The sequence below is a fragment of the Dipodomys merriami genome, unplaced genomic scaffold (assembly GCF_024711535.1).
Source record: "Dipodomys merriami isolate MVZ:Mamm:240054 unplaced genomic scaffold, mDipMer1.0.p SCAF_15, whole genome shotgun sequence".
In the NCBI taxonomy this organism is placed as follows: Eukaryota; Metazoa; Chordata; class Mammalia; order Rodentia; family Heteromyidae; genus Dipodomys; species Dipodomys merriami.
Genome location: NW_027202826.1, coordinates 1949573 through 1963245, shown reverse-complemented (window position 1 = coordinate 1963245; position 13673 = coordinate 1949573).

Below are 13673 nucleotides of genomic sequence, written 5' to 3'. Positions count from 1 at the left end.
TCGGCTTAGAACCAAGGGACATCTGCTTTAAGGATAAAGGTAGGCTGTATCACTTGGATCTACCTGACTGATCATGTCGTGTACACCAAACATCTGCCTTCCGTTACCATGACATCATTTGCCAGTATGTTGAACCACATGGTACTTTCCATATTTCTGTCAGATAATATATGCAGACAGAGAGGTAATGAAAACTTGAGACGCATGTGGCTATTTCAATATGCATCACTTTATTCTGAGCTACTTCAAATAAGAATTTAAAGTAAAATTCTACCAAAGGTGCAATACTTGAGATTAGTGTGTGTTATGATAAGGTGATATCCAATTGGATGTTCATGTAAATTTATTTAAAGGGCTCTGATATTTATTCTGCTTTATTTACTGGCTACTTATAAGTTGCCTCACATTAGCAGTCAACTTAGTTTATCCTCTCAAATACATAAAATCTTTACGAATAAAGTCTTATTTCTGGATATCTTTCAGTTGGCTTTAGCCTTGCCATTTCCTTATCCTATAAATTACTCTACTTAAATAGATGCTCATGCTATTAAAATAAATATGCTTTATTCTTTATTTTAAATGACTGGCCAAGTACAGCTTCATGCTAACTGCTGAAGGCCTTTCTTGAGCAATCAACACATCTAGTTTGTTTTTGTTCAGAAAATGGTTGATTAAAAATATAATTCAAAAGGGGAATAATAAACTTCTATTAATACTGATGTAACCTCTTCAGAAGTATTGCACAGCGATGACATTGGACATCACGGAGGGCAAGAAGAAGCCTGGCTGAGTTGTAGACCAGAAGCCAGCAGCCCGCCACATTCCCCCACCCCTTCTCTCCTTCCTCCTCTAAGCCAAGGAAATCTTCACCCCAATTTTCATTGATTCCACAGTTTATTTCAGTTTTAACCAACACGTTGTCATGTCAACCTTTCCCCACATCTCATCCTCGCAACCTTAATCATGTGTGAAGCTCTTCACAATTACAAACATACCCAGACTTTCTCATGTGCTTCCTGGATCTCCACGTAGTGTCCAGTGATGACCACGGCTGTGTTTGTCCACCCTGGGTCCCTCCATTTCTGTGCCCCCTTACCCTCCCAAAGACAGTTAATTTGCATACAAGACAAAAGTTAGAGAAACCCAACATGGCACCAGAGAAGCAGGGGAAAACCAAAGCAAAATAACAAACCCCTCATTTCCATGCCTCGGATTTCATTTTGCTCAGCATCGTTTTGTCCAACCCCGTTGAGTCTCTGTAGCTGTGTGCACACAGTCCCACGGTGGAGGGGCTGGGGGCGGAGCACAGGGTCCTTGCGGGAGAGGCCCAGGCCTCCGTCAACCTCCACTCCACAAATTCCACTTGCACCAAAGGAAGCGTGCATTACAGGCAGCCTGTCTCATGGCTTGAATCTTGTTCCAAATCAGCCTCTAACACAACCATATTGATTCTTAATTCTGCATTTGCAACGACCCACCATGTGTGTATTCTAGTTAATGAAAATGGAGCATAACGTTAATATCAGTCATCCAATAAAGAAACAATTAAAAGTTATTCCACAAGAGCACTAGTGAGATATGTATGTGTGTGTGGGTGTGTATGTGTGAAAAATTGTAATTTAAATAGCAATTGCTTACTTGAAAGCTTCTGGCACCGAATAATAATGGATTCTTGATTGTGGCAAAGAAATAAGGCCGATTAGTGTCATTTCCTTTCTTCTTGTACATTATGCCATATACTGTATTGGACCTATTGATTTGAATAAATAATTATTGTGTCATATTGCACCATAGCCTACATTTGATGTATTAATTTGAATAAAAGGCTGTTGTATGAATTGGATAGGTTATCAAAGCATTTTCTGTCACTTGGATGAGGTTCTATTTGTGCACTCATTGATGTGTAAAAGCTGTGTCTTCTTTTTGAAGTCAGGCAGGTGCAGTAAAATTCATCCAGGTGTTCATAGGAATTGTGCCGTGAGGATGACATCGGTAGGTAGCTTCCATGCTAAGCTGAGGAGGTGACTCTGATATAAAGACGCTGTGGCAGCTACTGTCATCACCTGCCTCGTGCCTCGCACCGATAGGTCGTGTGCAGATGGCAGGAGCAGCAATGATACAGAATGAATGCAGAATGTGCACAATGCCCGCGGCAGCAGAGCTCACACGTCAGGCAGATGACACATGTCAGGCAGACACGTCAGGCAGACACACAGGTAGACACCACACGTCAGGCAGACACGTCAGCAGACACACATCAACAGACACACGTCAGGCAGACACATGTCAGGCAGACACACGTCAGGCAGACACCACACATCAGGCAGATACACGTCAGGCAGACACACAGGCAGACACCACATGTCAGGCAGACACCACACGTCAAGCAGACACACGTCAGCAGACACCACACGTCAGACAGAAACACGTCAGCAGACACACGTCAACAGACACACGTCAGGCAGACACATGTCAGGCAGACACACGTCAGGCAGATTTGTCCATCTTCTTCTTCCTCTCTTTCTTTCCCTTAGTATTTGGAAACTTGTGAGTTTGTGTGTAAGAGTTATTTGGTAATTGTGTAAACATGAAGAGTGCAGAATCTTCTTCATATTAACAGAAACAGAACATCCAAATACATATTTCAGAAAATGGAACAGAACCCATAGTTTCTGGCATGTGTTCTTTGGTATTGATGAGTTTGACTTTCTCTATAATGTGAACCTCGATTTTTCTTATTTATCCTGTGCTCTTAAAATTTTTAGCATGGGTAAAATTACTGCCTATCAATCTAATATTGAAATGAAATAACGTATATCAAAGAAAACCTGGCCACTGCAAAGGGCTGCCTACCACTGTCCCTAAAATATTTGTTTAATTACCTCAAAACAAAACAGCTAATGACATTTCATTATAAATAATTTTGATGCAAATTTATTTCACATAACTTATTCCAAGCACCGTGAAATAAAAAATACAATACAGGGGCTGGGAAGGTGGCTCTGCGGTAGAGCGCATGCCTGAGGCCCTGGGTTCAATTCCTCAGCATGAAATAAGCAAAAACAAAAAAGCAGGAAGTGGCCCTGTGGCTCAAGTGGTAGAGTGCTAGCCTTGAGCTGAAGAGCTGAGTTCAGGCCCATGACCAGACCCCCCCAAAAATTACAATACAGTTGCTTGGTAAATATCTATCAAAACAATAGAAAATTATATTAAATGTCAGACTCATGGAGTCAAAGAAGAAATCAGCATGAGCAGCTGGGGACACAGCATTTGGCCCCTGTACTATTTTCCCCCTGTCTCCTCACCACTCCTGTGACTGTTTCGAGTGAATCTGGAAAATCTGCCTCTCTTTTCCCATCTCAGGACCCCTAATCATATCTTCAGGCTTCTCTTTGTCACCTAAGGTGTGATTCAACTCACAGGTTCATGGGGGTTCTCTCTCAGTATGTTGGGGAAGTGGAGAACATTATTAAACTGACTGAGCCACACATATTATTTCCTTGCAAAATTCCAGTTTAAGGACCTTGAAGGCTCTGGATTATTTGTAGGTTGATGAAGCAAATCTGAATGCTTTTGTGGGAACACTGCCCTGTTTGGATGGGACAAACAGATACGCTGTTTGGTCTCCCAATCAAGGGAAAAAGCAAACAATGTGCATGCTGCTGGTCTTTGAGCAACTTCCTTAACCACTACAAATTTAAAAAAAAAATGGGTGCCAGTACCTGGCTCTTACATTTGATTATTTTGGTAGTCTGCTACTATACTAAAATATATAATCCCTCTGTAAAGCAATTTGAGGTTCTATTTGGGGATATTCAAAATAACTGTGCATTTAATTCTGTGTACAAATTCTGTATAAGTCTGCTGCAAATGTGCTCACAAAATAATAATGAGAATTAAATTCTGTGATTCTCATAATTCAACTAAGAAGCATGTAAGAAAAAATAGTTGGAAGTGATAAACAATTTGAAATGTTCCTGTTCATCAAATAATATAGAATGTAATAATATATGAAATCTGAAAATATATTATGTATAGTATATAAGATACATATATATGAAGCATGTATTATATATGAACTATATAACATGCATTACATAGTATATATGAATACATCTTCAGTACCCTTCTTTTATGTGTAGAAAACTACCGAAAGCGGGTACTTGCAGTGAATAACAGTCTTTTACTTCTCCCTTCCTCCTAAGTATTTAAGTTAAACAGAAAATCAGCTAAACATGCTTGGATTTACAAACTCATCCACTGACTTCCCCGATGCTGATAGAGAAGCAAACTCAAGTCCTAGGTTGCGGGGAGCCGGGGCGAACGCCATTACAAGGCGCCGCCCACTTCCTTGCAGTTTTGAGGTAAACAACTCCATATTAGGCAGTGCTTGGCCGGACGGTGGGTCCTGGGCTTTGCGCGAGCCACGTAGAGTCCCCAGCCAATCCCGTGGCACTTGGTGACAGTGAAAGGCAGACGACCAATGATAAGACGACACGTGTTCCTATTCCCTATATAAGCGGCCATGTTTTTTGTGCGCGCTCTCTCGCGCTCAAGCTCTCCTACAAGCAAGAAGGCTCTCCAATAAAGCGTGATCTGAGAAGGCTCCGGTGTGGTGGTCGTTCTTCCTCGCTGGCCAAGAAGGTGTTCGCCGCACTAGGTACTCAAACAAACCAATTGCTTAGCTTTTCCTATCTGTAAAAGAAACAAAGCAGAACTATATGCTTCCATACCCAGTGCCTGGATTTTGAATACTATCCCAAAATGATATTTTTTTTCAAATAAGCTTAGTCAGATGCTTCAAGGATTAGAACAGACTAGTTTTCCATTTTGTTTTACTTTATTCGTTGACATTTACCAACATAAAACAACTATTGAGCTAACTGTTGTATGAAAATGATGTGGAGCCCTGAAATCCGCTGTTCTTTCAGACTTAATCCCTTTTCTCTTGTGCTCTGTAATATAATAGGCCATAGTTCATAGGTACACAGGACCGGCTTGCCTGGTGGAGATGAAATCAATAACATAATCCTATTAAATTCTGCAAAACAGTTTACTTTATGATATAAAGTAGAATTGTGATTGATTTAAAAGGAAATGGTAGCTCTATATTCAACCCAGATTCAAACAACTTTTAAAACAGTAACTTTCCCTTGGTGCGACCACACATTTTCTGTCATTTTTCTTCATTGTATAAATAAAGTTTGCCTGTGTGGGCTAATTAAAAGTCATTGAATTCTGGCTTGAAATCGACTTGCTCGTCCTAATTTCTAAAAAGAGCTGAATGTGTACTTCTTACGTTATAGCCATTTCTAAAACATTTCTGGTTAAACACAATGGCTACTCTCTCTTTAAGTCACATTTCTATTCCTGAAGTCCAGAATTAAAATAAATATTTAGAAATAGTCGATATTCAGCCAATCTATATCTTCATATTACTACCACCATCCTGATAAGTTTCTTCACTGATCACTTCCTGATGTTTGATTCCTTGCTCAGTGCCATAGTAAGTGCTAGTTTTCTGTTTACTCCACCCAAGAATGCATTCTCTAGTGATGGAAAGTTCCTTACATTCACAACTTTGCCTTCAACACATGGAACTAAGTCTTTAAATTTTTCAAACATCAATAAACTCCATGGAAACAGCACAATTTTCTTCTGAGAAAAATGGCATGTGATAAAAATACTTATGCCTATAACAAAGAAGAAAACAATTGCTCCTGTGATCTTGGTTCCATGTTTGGGAAGGGAAAGGTTTTTCCAAGTTCATTTCACCCTAAACTTGTTTCCCTCTATGCTTAATATGGAAGACACAGAGATCATTGGATATAATCTCCTGTAAGGCAGCTGCAGGGAGAAGTAAGGAGGTAATGACCAGTATTGTGGAAAATGTGCTTAGTTTCCTTCCAGATAGTAGAGGGACATTTAAGAGTGCATTAACAAAAAAGTACTGAAAATTATGTGACAGGTAAGGTTTTAGAAAGACACTTAAATAGACTCAGGGCCAGGAAAACAATCTAAGTGTGCAGGAGGAGACATCTACCAAGTGAGGTGCAGTCTTTTACCCATGAATAGAGGGCTATCAGGCTAAAAAAAGAGCTCAAACACATCTTTAATAAACAGACACACTCATAAAACAAACAGTAACAGAAGGTCATGGAAAATATATACTAAAATGAAGACATGTCACAAACTGGGTTATGTAGTACAAAAATTTGTAAAATTCCTTTTACAGAAAAAAGAAACAGAAACCAGATAGTCATAGAAGAAGAATATTATTTTAAATTTCTGAGAGATAAAATAAAATGAACAAAGCAAAATAATTGAGAATGTATCAAGAGAGACTATTTAGGAAATTTAATATGTAGGATTTAGCGTTTAAAAAAACTATTGTTATTTCTTATATTCTAAGCAAGACCAACCTCAATATGAAAAAATTAGTTTCTCAATGGAAAACTTTTTTTTGTTGTTGTTGTTGAAAGTCTTGCTATTTGATTTCATTTTGTGTATGAGAAATGAGCATATTGAACGCCTACAAACGGTAGAGTTTGGTGTTGACCTAAGACACCTGGGTACTGCCAATACCACATGTGAAGCCAATCATGGAGGACCCCCCTTCCCCCTACCCCCTTCCCCCTCCCTCCTCCCCCCCGCCCCCCTCCCCCTGCCACATTGCCATCCTCCTTCCTCCCCATCTGTCACCATGGAGACTGAAACAGAGTCTCACAAAGCAGTGGAGAGCCTGGACTTTCAAGAATTTTGATGATATACTGTTATCAATAAATACTGCACCATGTTTCTTTAACTTACAAAGCTTACGAATTTATTTGTCTATTTATTTAACACTTGCTCTTATATTTAATTATTTCAAATAAGTTCAAGTGTCTCTTCGAATTGTAAAATTTAGCATTAATAGCATGAGATAATTTAATTTTTAAAGTTAAGAAAAACCAGTAGTGAACTCCTTTAGCTCTAACATAATAAGAATTTAATGTTACATTTTAATTGGTTTTAAAGATTATTCTAAATCATTTAAAGTACCCTGCTAAAGTTAAACTACCTCAAGAATTCAATATCAGGGTATCTGTTAATATATTCCAACACATTCCAAAGGTTATTCAATAATGGTTGTTGAAATACTTTATTAAATTTAAGAAATACTCTTATTAAAACTTTTTTAATTTAATAAAATCCAAGAGCAAATATTTCATCAAATGTGAAGACACTAAAATTTAAATTAAATTTACACTAAATTTATACTATATTTAATTAAAACCAGGAAGTAAGGATGAAGTCCTTATTCACCATTAGTTATACTTGTTTACTTTAAAATGATGTTCTGTACAAAAATTGCAAGAGCATGTGAAAGTATTTTATAATACCAGTTTACGTTCCACAAGTTTAACATTTTCCTCAATTTGCTCCATTTATTCTCTCTGCATATGCATGTTTAATATCGTTAATGGCTGACAAGCAGGAATGAATAGGAGTCACCACAACTTCAATTTTAGCCTCGGTCTCCTGACTGCAAAGAGATTTCTTTTTGTCTTTCTCCATTACTGGGGATTGAATCCAGAATCTGGCATTTACTAATCAGAGCTATACCACTTAAAAACACCTCCATCTCTGATACCTTATTCTCAGCCATAGTATAATTCTCAAATTGTAAGAAAGTCATTGCAATACGATTTTATAATGTATAGTCCATTGATTTAACTTGGGGTGGGCCCAATCATTTTTATCTAATGGAATCTTCCTGCCTTCTGTGGCCTGTTGGTGTTATCACACATCAAGTCTCAGGTCAAACTTTGGTGTGTACTGCAATTTGAGGTCACTAATGCTTTTTAATGTGGAAGATAGTGCAGTGAGAAAATTAATTGAATCGAAACACAGACATTACAAATGAAAATGATTTTTTGCCTATAATTTGACTGTGTAGTTCAAAGAAGTTAGAAAAGTGATTATTAACTAGAATAAGATCATTGGGTATAAAAATGAGCTCACGATGTTCTTTCAAACTGAAACTTCACTAATTAGCATGTAACTGGAAAACGGAAAAAGAATTCATTGAAAACTTCAATAAAAAAAGGACACGAAAAAATTTATACATTAAGCAATATTTATATTAAATTTATAAAAAGATTTGCATAGATGTAAAAAGTCATGCTTTACAATCCCTACAGAATTTAGCATAGAATTAGATAGAACAAGCTGTTGCTGTTGTTTGACAGATCTGGGATTTGAATTCAGGGCTTTGCACTTGCTCTGCACACAACTTGGCGCATGTCCATTTCTCCTGCTGTCTGTGTTATGTCCCAGTCTGCCTGGACCATGATTCTCCTAACCCTTCTCACCCAGCCCTGGTCACACAGAGATTCCACCATGTCCAGCCTTGTGTTGGTTAAGATGAGATCATGCTAACTTTTCTGCATAGCCTCCAACCTCCATCATCATGATTTCTACTCCCAAGAAGCTTATATTACAGGCATGAGCCACCACAATTGGCTTAAAAATAGCTTTAATGTTAAGTGGCACACTATACATCTAAATGCATTAAGGCCTATACATCTTAAAATATTAAATGAGGAAGAGTGGTTTTGACAAATTTACTTTAACAAGATCATAACTTTGTTTTTTTTTTTTTTTGGAGGGGGGGTCCGGTCTTGGGGCCTGAACTCTGGGCCTGGGTGCTTTCCCTCAGCTCTTCAGCTCAAGGCTAGTGCTTTACCACTTGAGCCACAGCACCACTTCCGGCTTTTTTTCTTTCTTTTTTTTTGCTTATGTGGTGCTGAGGAACCGAACCCAGGGCATCATGCATGCAAGGCAAGCGCTCTACCACTGAGCCACCTTCCCAGCCCCAAGGTCATAATTTTATGTCGTTTAGATAGCTGGCTACCTCCAGAAGAGTGTGCCCATTATGTTATATCGCCTATTCAAAGTATGTTTTATGGTTTAAATAATAAAAATAGGTTTAAAATAAACTCTAGAATTCTATTTATAGAAAATAAGAACATGCTCAAAAATGAAAATTTGTGCTTTTAGAAATAATCTTCCTATAAAATTTGTGACAAAATAGACCTCCCATTGCTACATGAATGGTGTACATGAAAATCTCAATACATATGGCTAGGGGCTAATATGAGACAAAAGTGCTCTTCAGAGCTAACTTGAGCTATGATTCCATACACAGAGAAATAGCCTCAAAGCTACACATACAAAAAAAATCAAATTCAAAAGGTCTAAGAAATGAAAAAGCAGGAGTCTGGACCCCCCCCCCCCCCCGGGCAAGCATTAGGCTAACTCCCAGAGCACTGTATTTCTTTCTCAGACTTTCACTTCTGAATCTCATTTTCCAATTTTCATTTGTATTCATTCTTTAAACAGAATCCTTATTTGCTCAAATCTCAATGCAAAACCTATCAGCAGACTCTCTTCCACTCACGGGCAATTAACTCTATCTTCGTTATTTTTTTCAAAATACCCCCACCCCTAAGAGGAACCAAAGCAACAGAACAAAACTTCCACCAGACTCTGGAAAGGACAGACGGCCAGGGAGTGGAGACTCTGCGGACAGTGTCAGTTCTTCCCATTTCCACCCTTTCAGGATCTGCAGTTACACCGTGGTCCATGTGCAAGGTTGGCCAAGAACTTGACTACTAATGAATTTAACCATCTCTACATAGGTAAATGAACTCACTAAAGAAGAGTCTTACCTGTGGCTGACTGTCAAATCACTCAGAAAGATGCAGTGTGAGTGCTCAGTTCCTGTGTGTTTTGGGGCCCACATGTACTGGAGTATGGTCAGAATTGTGAATGGAGGATGGAAAGGTTCTTTGTGGGATTTCCCATTCAAAAATAAGAATTAAAGGTCAAAGTAAATGTTCCTTGCAACATTTTACTCACGCTTTTATACCAATGAGCTACACACAACTTTGTAGTTGTACTCTGCCATGCAAAATTTAAAATTAAGGCCACAATAAAGTTGCTATCAACTATATTGCCTGTGTTCTATAACAGAATTACAGGATTTCTTGCCAAGTCCCTCTAAATTAGCTGGAGTTATATTCTTTATTCTGGGCCGCATATGGAAGGAGCAACTCATACCAATATGTCTACTTTATATTACACATTAAAGTGGAAACAATGAGAAATTCCTGAAAAAAAAAGTTCTGGTGAAGTAATTTGAGATATAAAAAGCGATTTGACTTTTGCCTCCTGTTCTGCTTTTTCTTCCTGGTAAAGCAAGTTGAGCAAAGTCAGCGTTGCAGACACAGGGCTGACCAAGCCACTCGGAGGGTTTGGCTTCAATGATAAATCCAAATTTTTTCTCTCTGTGTGTAGCACAGATATTAATACAAGGGCAGATTTTATTATAAAGTTCTATCTCTGAAGTCACTCGGGAAAGATGTGATTTCCTTCCTCACATAAGACTCACACTATGTACTCTGAAATAAAATGCGATATTTAAAAGCACTTCAATTTTGTCTCAACTCTTTGAGCATATACTTGAAATAATTACTTTTCAGTGATGTTATTTAGTCTTATTGTTCCTTAGCAACAATAGTATGTGCAGATAGCTCTCTCAGAATTCAGCCACACATATATAGAATATTTCAAATAATCTCCACAATATACTTGTAATAATGGCAAAAATAGTATTTCTTTCAATTCCTATTAACCAATGATGCTAATCAAATTTCAAGAGTCATACACTGAAACCTCTATGTGTGAGTATAATGTTTAACAAAACACCACTCTGAAAAGAGATTCTATATAATACAAATATATAATATAGTAATGACCCTACATAAACTTTCAAATTATCTTGAATAAAATGGGCAAAATTAAAAATAAAATCGCATTTAAACTAACATTCCAACTTCTATAGGTCTATCCTATCAATAGATGGGATTTAAATGTTTAATGACATAAGTTACTTTCACAAAAACTTCATTGTCACAGACACACACATATACATATCATACAGATTTATTATGTTGAAGTAATTTTTCTTCTGTAGTAATAAAAAACAATAAAGTCGATTACTGAATTTCTTAATGTTTTAATTTAATTTTTTAATTGGAATCTGTGCATCTTGACCATTGCTACACCTCCACACAAAACAATCCTAACGCAATACAGACGCTGCCATTAAATATTTACTTTAAAAGAATTTCATAACATTTATATAAACATTCTCACAAAAGCGCTTTCGGCACCTAAACTCTTACGTGTTTTCGTTTGAAGCAATAGTCGGTGATGAAGAATGACTTCAGCACAGGCACATTCTCCTTGCAGACAGGGTGTGCACTCTGGGGGAGCCGGCCTCAGGCTCCACTGCACACTTCCGGGGCCAGGTCATTCCTGTTAGCTCTGCAGGCGTTTCTCAGTGTCCACATGTGTCTGGTCATTGGCAGAGTCACTGGCCCTATTAATTAATAGCCTGATTAATATGAGGACTTTATCCCATCGGTTGAATGCACCCTGGAAAGAACAGGGGTTCAAAGGATCCATGGCATCACCTTTGTCTCATTAAATCTTTCAAGAGCTTTTTTAAATTTTATTTTTATATTTTTTATTGTAAACATATTGTACAGAGAGGTAACAGTTACATGAGCAAGGTCATGAGTACATATCCTGTCAAGCATTGTTACCTCCTCCATTGTTTCCCCCCCTTCCCTCCCACCTCCACAACTACCACCCTCCACCCCCACCCTCCCTACTCCCCCACTGAAGTTGTAAAGTTCCTTTTAAAGATAGTGTGTACATCTCATTGCTACAATGGGTCAACCTGTATCCCTATTTAAGCATTTTGTTTTTTCCCTTCCCCTCCCCAAATTAGAGATGTGTATATACAAGATGCAGGGCACTGACATCCAATACAGTGAAAACAGGGGTTATTTCATGGGGGAGGAACATACAAAAAAAACAAAAAAAATCACATGGTACATTAGAGTTTTTACAGATATAAAGGAGAAACGATGAGCCTTGGAATTCAGAGAACAACAGTTAAAAAATGAACTCCTACCTTCCGCCCGTTTAACCAAGCAAGTTGCTATGTTGGGCTCTGATGAACCCCACACTGCGTTCTCACTTTGGAAGAGCTCACCTTCTGGGATCACGTGCTGCAGTGGAAGGATCTAGAAGGACACCCCTGTTGGCTCGCTCTCGAGTGGCATTGTTTCTTCTTATTGTCTCCTTTACAAAGGCAAAATTCACAAAAGGCAGTAAAGTGCAGTGGGGAAACAGATGTACAAACTGATGTACAAGCTTCCGGTTCTCGCTTGCTCCAATTGTTGTTTTTGTTTTTGTTTCTTCTGTTTTCTAATGATCCAATAGCTAGTCAGGAAATCTGCGGAAACTGTTCCATCTCTAACTTTCATTACCTGTGGAGCATGCATGAACATGTTTCAGGAATTAAATGAGATAAGATACTATAAAATTTTACACAGTCCTGGCTGGCACTACAAATGATATATTATTAAATACCAAATTTATCTTAAGGTAGGAATAAAAGTTTTAGAATTCTATGACCCTTGTCAGCTAATGTTCTATAAAATTTCTATATAAGTAGAACTTCCCTTGCAAGCAAAAATAAAATATCTCTTGCAAGCAACAAGAAGATATTTGACAATGTTCATGAAAAATATTCACTATTTACAGTGGGCAATCAACACAACAAGTTAGGCCTATCTGATTGAGTAATTTCATTATATTTCTTTTACTTCTTCAGTTATGCAAGAGATATTTTATACCAAAAGAAACTCATTTGGGCATGATTAGAATCTATGACATTTAATCAAAAATGTTTCTTTTAGATTTCAAATGAACTAAATATAGAAGATATTAAAAATTTATGATCTTATAAAAAGCATGTAAACTTTTTAATGTTTATTTTCCTGTATATACACACATTTTATATATATACACACACCAGTTACTTTATCTTCTTATATATGATGCCATGTATCTTTAAATGTGTATGATTATATACACATGTATACACATTTATAGGTAGTCAAGAACATGAAAGTTTTAAAAGATTAAGTGCTGTTAGCATTAAAATAATTTTGTGCAAATTAAATCATTCCTACCAAAACAGCAGGTACAAAGTCAATTATAATTTTTTCACAAATGTAGCAATAAAAAGAATAAGTTTCTGAATATAATGCATTTGTCATAGAAAAAAGATTGAAAATCATACTAATATAAGCAAACCAGCATGAAGGAAAAGCATATTATGTTAAAATCATTTCCATAATCTGATGCATTTTGAATGCAAAGAAGAAGTTCTGGGTACACTGAAAGTTTCAAATTTTTCCACCAATATTTGAACAAAAACATCTTTGCAGTCATTGAGATTGAATGTCTAGATATAAAGAAACATTATGCATGACTGACCTACTAATTTTATTGGTTTAAAATGCCTGTGTCCATTTCTTTTTACTTAGAAATTATTACAAGCATACATTGACACCAGCAGATGCAACTGCCTTTTAATCTGTTTTTTAAAGAAGATTTAATTACAGACTTCATTGACAGTTAGCCTCTTCTAATATCAAGTTCATATAACTGAACAAGGCTAATTGAAGGTACAGACAGTGTCAGCATGCTGGAAAATAGAAAGAGGTTGAGACCCCATGGAAAATTAAGTCAATTGAATTCAAAGTGAC